This window comes from Molothrus aeneus, chromosome 2, assembly GCF_037042795.1.
Source record: "Molothrus aeneus isolate 106 chromosome 2, BPBGC_Maene_1.0, whole genome shotgun sequence".
Lineage (NCBI taxonomy): Eukaryota > Metazoa > Chordata > Aves > Passeriformes > Icteridae > Molothrus > Molothrus aeneus.
In genome coordinates this window covers 68,344,187-68,354,250 of record NC_089647.1, presented here as the reverse complement: position 1 = coordinate 68,354,250, position 10,064 = coordinate 68,344,187, and positions in this window count along the sequence as shown.

Below are 10,064 nucleotides of genomic sequence, written 5' to 3'. Positions count from 1 at the left end.
GTGATGTAAAAAGAAGTAAGCAATCCTAATCTAAATATCAAAGCTTTTGGCTGGTTTTGATGGTTTTATATAGCTTTTTTTTATAAAGCTTTTTGATGGTTTTATATAGCTGTTTGAGCATTGGAGAGAGTTCAGACTTGCATATGTGTTGCAAAATTGTCTGATGTTTATTGGAACAATCGTGCCTATCTTTGCTCTGCTTGTTTTTGCTCAGAATGTCAGTCGCAATCTGTTCTCTACACACCCTTATATAGTCACAAATTCTCTTGTGTTTGAGACAACACAAATAAAAGGCAAGAAGCTTTTAGTTCGTTAATTTAGAAGTTTATGCACTCAATGCTGGAATATGCTGCATGAAAACCATCATCCCTTTGTATGCTGTGTAATTTTGTGTATATCTTAATTTACCTTCCTTGAAGTGGGAAACTATATCAGACTAAATATGCTGTAAGTGGTCAAATACATAATTTTATTTGCTTGTGGTATCTGTACATCCCAAAATGTGTTTGATTTGATGCTACTACTATTTTGTTGTAAATAGTTAATTTTCCTTCTATTTACTTGGTGGCCTGTTGCATCCATGAAGATTTGTCTTTTTTCATGGTCCCAGGACCTTTAGCATATAGTTTCAAGTTTCCTGTGCCTGGAACAGAAGCAAGGGATCTCATGTGGACACGAGATCCCTTGTAAGCAAATGTTCTACTTAGTATTACTCATGGCCTCTTCATTGCTTTTCCCTTTACTTTTTGCTGTGGTCCAAGGTCTTCACCAACCACTCATTATGAGGAAGAGGAAGCAATTCTTGCACATTTTTTTTAAGATCCTACAGCATTCTACAGGTAGGCCATAACTGCAGCTTGTTGTCAATTTTCTAAACATGCTAGAACTTTCCCATCAATGTGCATGTACAGGTATCTTACATTCTTCAAACACTGCCTTACTCTGAACGCTCTTGAGCAGGGCAGATTTGTCACTCTGGTGTGGGTGATTCACATTTTATTGCACTGCTGCTCTGACCACCACATTTTTGTACTCTGCTCAGGAACGTGACAGAGTTCTCCAGGTACGTGATGTGCTCTTGGGTTCAAGTTTCTAAGCCAAGTTGCTGAATACTTCAGAAGACCAAGGCAGACAAAAGGACTTAAAAGTGCTGTCATTAAATAAAACCATGACATCTCTTTGGTCTTGTCAGCCCTCCTATGTGCTGTCATTTAGCTGTGCAGGCAGTGAAAAGGCACTAGACACACACCCCCCTTTTATTACTAAAATCTACTGTAATGAAAAGTAAAACCTTCAGAAATTACTATTTTACCTTGGTGATCAGTATCCTAAATCTTCATGAAATCATTGTGACAATCCAAGGATGTTCTGATTGTGGGAGGTAGTATCTGGAAGGAATTTTAAAGTACAATGTGGCAAGTAGCCAGACACATCAATATCTATATGATACTCGTCAGTAGATATCTTCAACTTCAGTGTTGCTATAAAACTTTGCATCTTATGTAGGCACCCTAGAGGAGTGCTTTGGAAAAAAGTGGGAGTCAAATCCTAAACCCCAGTAAAACCTGAAAGGACACACTGACGAGGAATTAGGGTAACCAGACCTTCTTCAGAAATCACGTCCTCCATTGCCCATACTATTTTTGCTCTTGGGTGAGTGGGATGAGGGCAAGCATTTGTTGCCCTTTTGCCTTTTCATGATCTTCATTTCCCAAAGTTTGTGTGAGTAACTCATACACCAGATTGCCCTGAAGAAATAGATCGATGGTGAAACCAAGGGAGTCAGAAAATGGCTCTCATTTGAAACTATCAGGGAAAAGAATAATGACAAATCCCCAGAAAGCTCACATCTTCCCCAGATAAATGGGTTCAACTGTTGCAGGAGCAGAGAAACATGCCAAATTAACAAAACCAAAACTGGTGGATTTTATTGGTTTTAGCTGGAGCTGCAAGTGAAATGGCAAAGCAATTCAAGCAAATTGGAAATTTTTTTTCTTAATTAAACTGTACCAAGCATCATAATTGCTAACAGGTGTTCACAGCACCAGAGTGGATCTTACCAAAGATGCAGGAAGCTTCTTCCTGGAAAGCACATACAGCAGGTAGCACATCCTACAAATTTGGCCCCACTGGTCTTGAGGAACTAGCATAGATACAGCATAAAAGGTTCATATCTGCTGCAGTCAAATACTCAACACATGCAATAACCAGGTACATACATTTTTGATGTGTATTTTATATGATTACATAGATAAGAATACATATGTATTTATATATTTATACCTGTGCATATGCAAATAAAATAGATTTCATGTTATGTAGTATAAATTGTGTGGCATACAGAATGCTTTTAATTAGTTTTTATCTGAAAAATTTTCAATGAAATAAAGAATTTTTGAAAAAACCATATCACTCTGAACAAAATATGACCCACTGTCTAAAAAACTACAAAGACACCATTTGTAATGTGTTTTATCACTTTAATCTCATATTTTTGAATTTTAAGGGAGTTTTAATATGTTTGGAGACAATTTTACATTTTTCACGCCATAATATGAGTAATGTAAGGTATGTGTGTCACCCATAAAAACAATGAATGTCTGCCTAACCACTGGACTTGTCTATTGCATTTTTAAACTTTGTGTTCATTAGCATGAATAATAAAGATTGCTGAGCACTGATGGAAATATTTTTATTGTTTTCTGATGTGGATATCAGTTTATATTAATAAAAGTTTGAAATGTTGACAAATCATGCACTACTTACACTGAATGGCTAAACTATGAAATGTAATGAAAATATGTATAAACATTTATTAAGTGGTATTCATAAATTCAAGAGAGAATTGGTAAGGAATATTTTTATAATTTTGTCTTTTTAATAATTTATAATTTAAATAATTCATAATATCTAATTTTTTAACTTTTTTAGCAATTAAATTACAACAGAAAATACACTTTTCCAAAAAATTCAGAACTTAATGTTTTTATAGGAGATGGAAACAGATTATGAAATGACCCATGACATTAATGCTCTGCATTGAGTACCTCCACATAGGTTATGAAGACACTTCCTGTCAAACTACTAAAATTCTCTTGTTAAGTTTGCTTGCCCGAATTTCATGTTAAAGAACAAATAGACAAAGTCTAGTGCGAGCTTCTTGATATTTTCAACTCATAGTTTAGTATCTTGGAAGCACTTGATCTTTATAATAGTGTTCATACTGAAGTTGAAATATATCACTTACAAACGTCTTCAGAGGAAAAACAATATGTTACAATAGGTGAGGCCATTTAATATTTGTTTACAAGTGCACTCAGTTCATGCAAGAATTCTACAAATGATTTTTAGTTGACTGAAAAAGAATAAATTGATATTGTAATAATGTGCAAGTCAAATGCCTTTAAATTACTCTATTAACATATCCATGCATATATGCATTTTTACTTCTGTGTGTGTGTAAATACCTACACAAATATACATAAATTACATAGATCACAATACAAAAGATGCTGAAAAAACTAGAGAAGGTATAGCTGGAGGTAAAAATACCAGAAATATATAGCATGTGAGACTTCTACTGTGCTTTTGCCTGAACTGAAGAGCTTACAGCTTCCAGCCAGAAGTAACCAAATTTTCCAACTCTTCAAGGTTTGACCATCCTTACTCCAGGCTTCCCAATGAGTTGCAAAACCTGCAGTAGAATGACATTTCATGGCACTCTTACAACAGAGCAGGAATGCCAGCCATGGTGTCTTGGCCAAATTCCAAATTAAATAATTACAGTCTGTTTCCTCTGTTCCTCTCACTTCCTGCCAATTGCAGCCTGGGTTAGCAGAGCATCCTGCCCCACTCCTCAGTTTCACACTCTGCATGGAGACATCTGCTCTGTTGTGTGCTGGAGGTGACCACATTTCCATGCTAGAAAGTAGAAGCCTCCCAAATTTGTTGATAATTTGTAGAGTATTTGGGAGTGTTTCAGAATGAAAAGTGAAATTTAAATGTAAAATCAGTATCTCAGAGGTTCTTTAAGCACATGTCAACTCAAGGTTAAGTGGATCTAAATCACCTTTTTGTACTGACTTTGTTACTTTTTATAAACATGTCTTAAAAGGCTTTTAAAACTTTTTGTATCATTTATTTGTATAAATAAATGGAGAGATTTGTTGTGGAGAGATTTATTATGATCTGGAATTCCTTAAATAGTGCTCAAATATTTGAAAAGGCATTAAGGATGTCTACACGGCTGAGTGTAGAAAGTCATGAGCTGCAGAGATCAGTGTTCTCCAAGCTCAGACTTGAAGAAGTTGCAGTGCTTCCAGAGCAAACCAGAATAACTTCTGTTCAACTCAGATCTTAGCTAGACTGAGCTGGTGTCAGTCTGCTGCCGTGCAGGTGGATCCTAAGTGAGGGTTAACAAATTAAAAAGGCAAAACTAAATGTTTGAACCATTAGACTGTACAAGTATAATGAGTTCATCATCATTTATTGCCTGTATTTAAAAAAAAAAAAAAAAAAAAGGAGTTGCTTGCTTATACTCAGAAATTTCATAGACTGATTTGGGTGGAAGGACAGCAACCTGGTTGCTCAAAGCCCCATCCAGCCTGGCCTAGAACTCTTTGAGGGATGGAACACCCACAATTTCTCTCAGCAAACTGTTCCAGTGCCTCACCAGCCTCACTGTAAAGGAATTTCTTGCTAATATCCAGTCTAAACCTGTTGTTTCAGTTTAAAGCTGTACCCCCTGCTTCTATCACTATGTGTCCTTGTAAATAGTCCCTCTCCAGGGCCTCTCCAATATATTTGATTGCATTTGTTGGAAACAATCACAAAGAACTGGCAATATTTGCTTCAAGGTATCTAATTACTTAAATGCACTTTTGGAGGATTTGACAGATAAGGAGAGGTTGAGAGAAATGGGAAAATGGGACTCCATACCCTGGAGGAAAGAGGGCTTGGGAGGATAGTTGATGTGTATAAATACCTGCAGTCTTCAGTGGATATTTTGGAAAGATTTTCTTATAACACACCAAAACTGACTTCATTAATCAATGGACATTTGGAAGACAAAGTTGTATTGAACATTCTTAGATAATAGTTTAGTTTAGTTTAGTTTAGTTTAGTTTAGTTTAGTTTAGTTCAATGTGGGCAAATGCATATCAGGTGTAGTGCAAACAATACTAGGCAAGTATGTTTACTTTTTAGTTTAAATATTCAAAGTCTGCATGTCTTCTTTTTGTGGACTATCTGGGGTTTGTCTACACTTTTATATTCTTCGACAGGGCTTAAGTTATGATGGTGCCTCTCACTGCATTATTATTTCATTGTATAGGAAATACAAAGCCCTGATCTCTCAAGAATTTCTTTTTCTGAATAGATTTTTTTCTATAACTTGATTAAATAAGATGAACCTGCTGCATCTTTTGGAGGACGAGAAGCAAAGGCATATGTTATTTGTAAGGTGACACTAGTGATAATGTATACACTCTCCTCCATTTTGTCCCATAAACAATTGTATGCATTTCAAGTGACGTTGAAGTAATAATTCTGTTGTTCAGAAACCTTTGATTTTGTTGCACTTCTAGAAAAGCAGGAAGGAAGTTGTGAAACACATATCACATATATACAGATGTAAGTACAGTTAATGAAGAGAAGCAGATGCATTCCTTAATAGCAATTAAACAGGCGGAGGGAACACACTGTCCGCTTTCATTAGGAATTTTCTCTTCAAGGCTCCCTACTTGACAAGGATTGCCAGCTCCTTCACCTCATTTCTATCAATATATTTTTACATTACACCTGAAAATATACACCACATTAAAAAACCCCACCAGACTTCTATGTAAGACAGGATTATAGATTTTCAGCTGCAGCTATAGGGTAAGTACTTAAAACAGTGACATTTTGCTGTAACAGGCACATGATAGACACTGACAAACTACTGCACAATATTTAAAAGATATTAAAATAGAAGTTATCTCACAAAATACTTATCATACATATGATTCTCCTTTAAGCATGTTCCAAAATGAGATTTTGGAAAACTGACTTGATGAATCAGAGACCACTAAGGCAGATTGCCTTAGTGGTCTCTGATTCATCAAGTCAGTTTTGACTTCTAGTACCATCTCCCAGATTGCTTCCAGAGTCTATTTCATACTCAATTTCTTAAGTGTACACTGAGTATAAACAGCCCAAACCTGGAAAAGTGCAGAACAGAATCAAATGCACAAATGATTCTTGCAAAGTCTTGCTTGAAATGATCCACTTGCTTTACAGAGATAGGTCCTCCTTGAGGATGTTTTTAGAACATTATGAGTTCAGAACAACCTTAGAGTGATTATCTTTTAGATAAATCTTGTTCAGGGTGTTCACGAGGATATTACATGAGACAAGGTCAAGGAGAGTTGAAGTCCAGCCTCTAAGCTAGTCCTTATTTCTGTCTCATGTAAATCAAACACATCATTGCTTGAACCACCACTGAATACACAGATCTCTTGAGCAGACCCTTCTTTCTGTTCCTGTTCATGCTGTATCCAAGTGATTCTGTGGTGCCTTCTGCTGAAACTACCTTCCCACTCTGAGTTTGGACAACACGGATTGTGAGAAACAGTAAGGAAGGACTGGAAACAATCCTAGGGCCACTATGACTATCCCAGCAAGACACCTCTTATAAAGAGCTATTTTCTGGGATATCCCTTTTTCTGAAGCAGAAGTCAAGCAAAATTGGTGTCCCTGTCATGGCTACTACTTTGAGCACAGGCAGCTAGAGGCCCTGGGCCTGAAGAAATGTTTGTGTGCAAGGGGGCAGGATTCTCAGTGCTGAACTGAACAGTATTCAAAGGAGCTCTGGAAAGGGAAGGGAAGGGAAGGGAAGGGAAGGGAACTCAAAATCTATTTTCAGGTCTGCCACATGAGCAGCTCACTCAGTTCATGAAATTATATCTGAAATACCTTCTTGAACAAAAAAGACAGAGGCAGAGGGAACACTTTCTGGTGCAGCTTGGTGCTCTGTAGATTATATTCTGTACTCATGGTCCTCAGGTTTTAAAAAGCACAGTCATGGCACATGATCCTTAAAATAGCACAAAATGCACTCTGGGATGACACAGGTTTTCTCAGCAGCCTTGTACTGTCACATGTCTGTCAGATATGCATTGTCCATGACATGGACTCCACAGGTTCACACACTAATATCCCCATCAGACACTGGACACTTCAAATGGAGATAGATTTTGTTTCTTGAAAAACTAATCTACTTTGAAACCACTGAAATGCCCTAAGGACCAAACCAAATCCCAGCAAGTGAAGAACATTTAAGGGCTTATTTACAAACTGCTGTAGACAGGAGACAGAAGCATTTACTTTAGGAGGAATAATTCAGGAGACATCTAAAATTTAAATACAGATTACTCCCTTAATCCATCTGAGTTAACCTATCTATGTGTTCACTACTTTTACACCCATTCTCAGCCTTCTCACCTATTTTTTGTGTAATTCCTATTTATTTTTCAAATTATTAAAGGGTTTCTGTGCTTGCATGTAGTGAGAAGGCTGTAATTTTAATTTTGAGTTTTCATCATATATTTGTGTATTGGCATTGCTTAGGGAAACCATTTTAGAAAGATGTTGTAAAGTTCCAAGTGACTATAGCATGTAGGAAACCCTTGTTGTAGCAAAGTATATCATATATAGCCCTAGCCCACACAGGTATCATGGAATCAGAGAACATCTCTGGAAAATTCCAAGGATGAGACCCAGTAATACAAATAATTACTTGCATGTTGCAAATATTTATCTGGAGTAAATAAAGAGTAAGAGAGGTTCTGGTGCAATGACTCACCTACTGATTGATATGATAAACAGTTACAAACAACTCTGAAAAGGTCTCCATTTGATTTTTGTCTTTTCACAGTTTTTCACAGAAGAGTTATTCATTTCCTCATCATCTATTTCCTCTTCTCAGTATGAATAATGTCACAATAAATCCTGTGTTCCATGTTTCTCATTAAATGATGCAAGTAGGAACATCAGAGCCAAAAAATAGCAAAGAAAACCAGGAATAATGTGTCATAATGTGGCTAATATGCGGAGAGAACCAGACACCCTGTCATGTCTCAGCTATATCTGGACACATAAAAGAGTTTAAAATACCACAATACAAGTTACAGTAATGACTCTACCTTCATTAAAGAGAGAAGCACTTTATTGTGACAATTTTTTTTAGTACACGAAAACAACCTTGCTTAGGGTCTATATTGAACTATACATGCATCAAACAGCTGCACAGCCCTGGACTGTGTAGAGCCAGCTCCACCAAGGGAAGCAGCAGAGTCACATTATCACAGATGATTGACTGGCCCTTGTGCTGACACGGTTAATTAGCCAGAGCTCATCACCGGAACAGCACTGCTGTGCTGCTTATCAGATCTCAGGTGGCATCAGCCCCATGTCATGACATACAGATAAACAGCTCTCTCAGAGCACATGTCCATACAGCCACAGATAAAGAGCAGCAGGGCTCAAATGCCCAGTCTGATCCCATCAATGACAGAGTCCAGAGAGTCTCACAGGGTTATTTTTGCTTCAGGATAAGCAAACTTGCCTTTTGAGACATGCCCAATCTAGATTTAAAAACTACCAGTGATACCACACCTCTTCAGTGAGTGAATATAGCCATTAATTTAATGGATTGCTAAGGAAAAAAAGTGCCTTATTTTGTGTTGAAGTTTTAACTTCACCTTTTTGACAGAGGAGTTTGTCAGACCCCTGACTGCTGGACTGAGCAGCTCTTTGCTATTTGTCCTGTTTTGTGTACCATGACCAGTTATCCTTAAGTCATCACGTTGATAAACTGAGTAGATTGCACTGCTGGAGACATTCCAGGTCCTTAATATTCCCATGGCTTTTTGTTGACCCTTCTCCAAATTATTCACATCCATCATGAATTCTGAGCACTAGAACTGGACGGTCTATTCCAGTAGCAATTGCTTCTCTGCCAAGCGTGGCAACCCTGTAACCTTCCATTTCTGTCTGGATATACCTAAGGATAATATTAGCCAATTTTTTTCCATGTGGTCTAAATAACATGTCCTCTTCAGAATCTCTATTTCACAGGAAATTCCTCTCTCTTGTTTTTATGGCTTACTTTTCTGTCCCTAAATGATAGACCCTCTATTTGTCTGTACAGAACTGTCTCTTTTTTTTTCCTATTCTTGCTTACAGTGTCCCTAGATACTCTTTGTTCCTGATCCATCTTTTCTTAATTTTTCACTCCTGTTATCCTGTGTCATCACCAAATTTTTCCAGACAAAATGTGATGTCTTTTTGTTCAGTTATTGGTAAAAATGCTCAATTACATAGAGCAAAAATTGTCCCTCTGGGACCTCTTGGAATACACAGTTAACCAAATAAGACACAGATACACTCATATTTACAATTATGTTTGGAGATAAACAGTTTTGCATCAGCGTGATGTGTGCTGCATTGACCTGTTTTTCTGTGGTATATAAGTGAAAATCTCACACAGTACCAAGTCAAACCTCTACCAGAAGTTTCTCAGTTCTCCAACCAAACTTGGGTCTTCATTCAAAATATTCAGTACCTTTGCCAAGATATATTTCTCTCAGTTTTATTGACTGAAATTAATTATATTAAAATATCTAAATATTTTTAATCTGTGTATGTATACTGCTCCATTATTTTTCCTAATACTGTGCTCTGACTGCCAGACATTCATTATTCAGGTCTGGGCTTTCATCCATTTTCTTTTTAAAATAATGGCACAGTGTTATCTTCTCTGCAGTCCTCTGGAAATTCCAAGGCTTCTTGAAAAGCAACCAGAGGTTCTTTACATTAATCTCAACATTAATCTTGACAAGGGTTTGGTTGCACGATTATTGGAACTGCTAACTTAAAATCATGTGATGTCTTGCACCTGCTAGCTATGCTTAGTGCCACTGGAGAATATCAGCATCATCCAACAGGAAGACATAATTTATTTGTCTCCCCAGTCCATAATAAAGAACTGAAGCTCTTATGGAATGCTTCTGCCTTCTCTATGG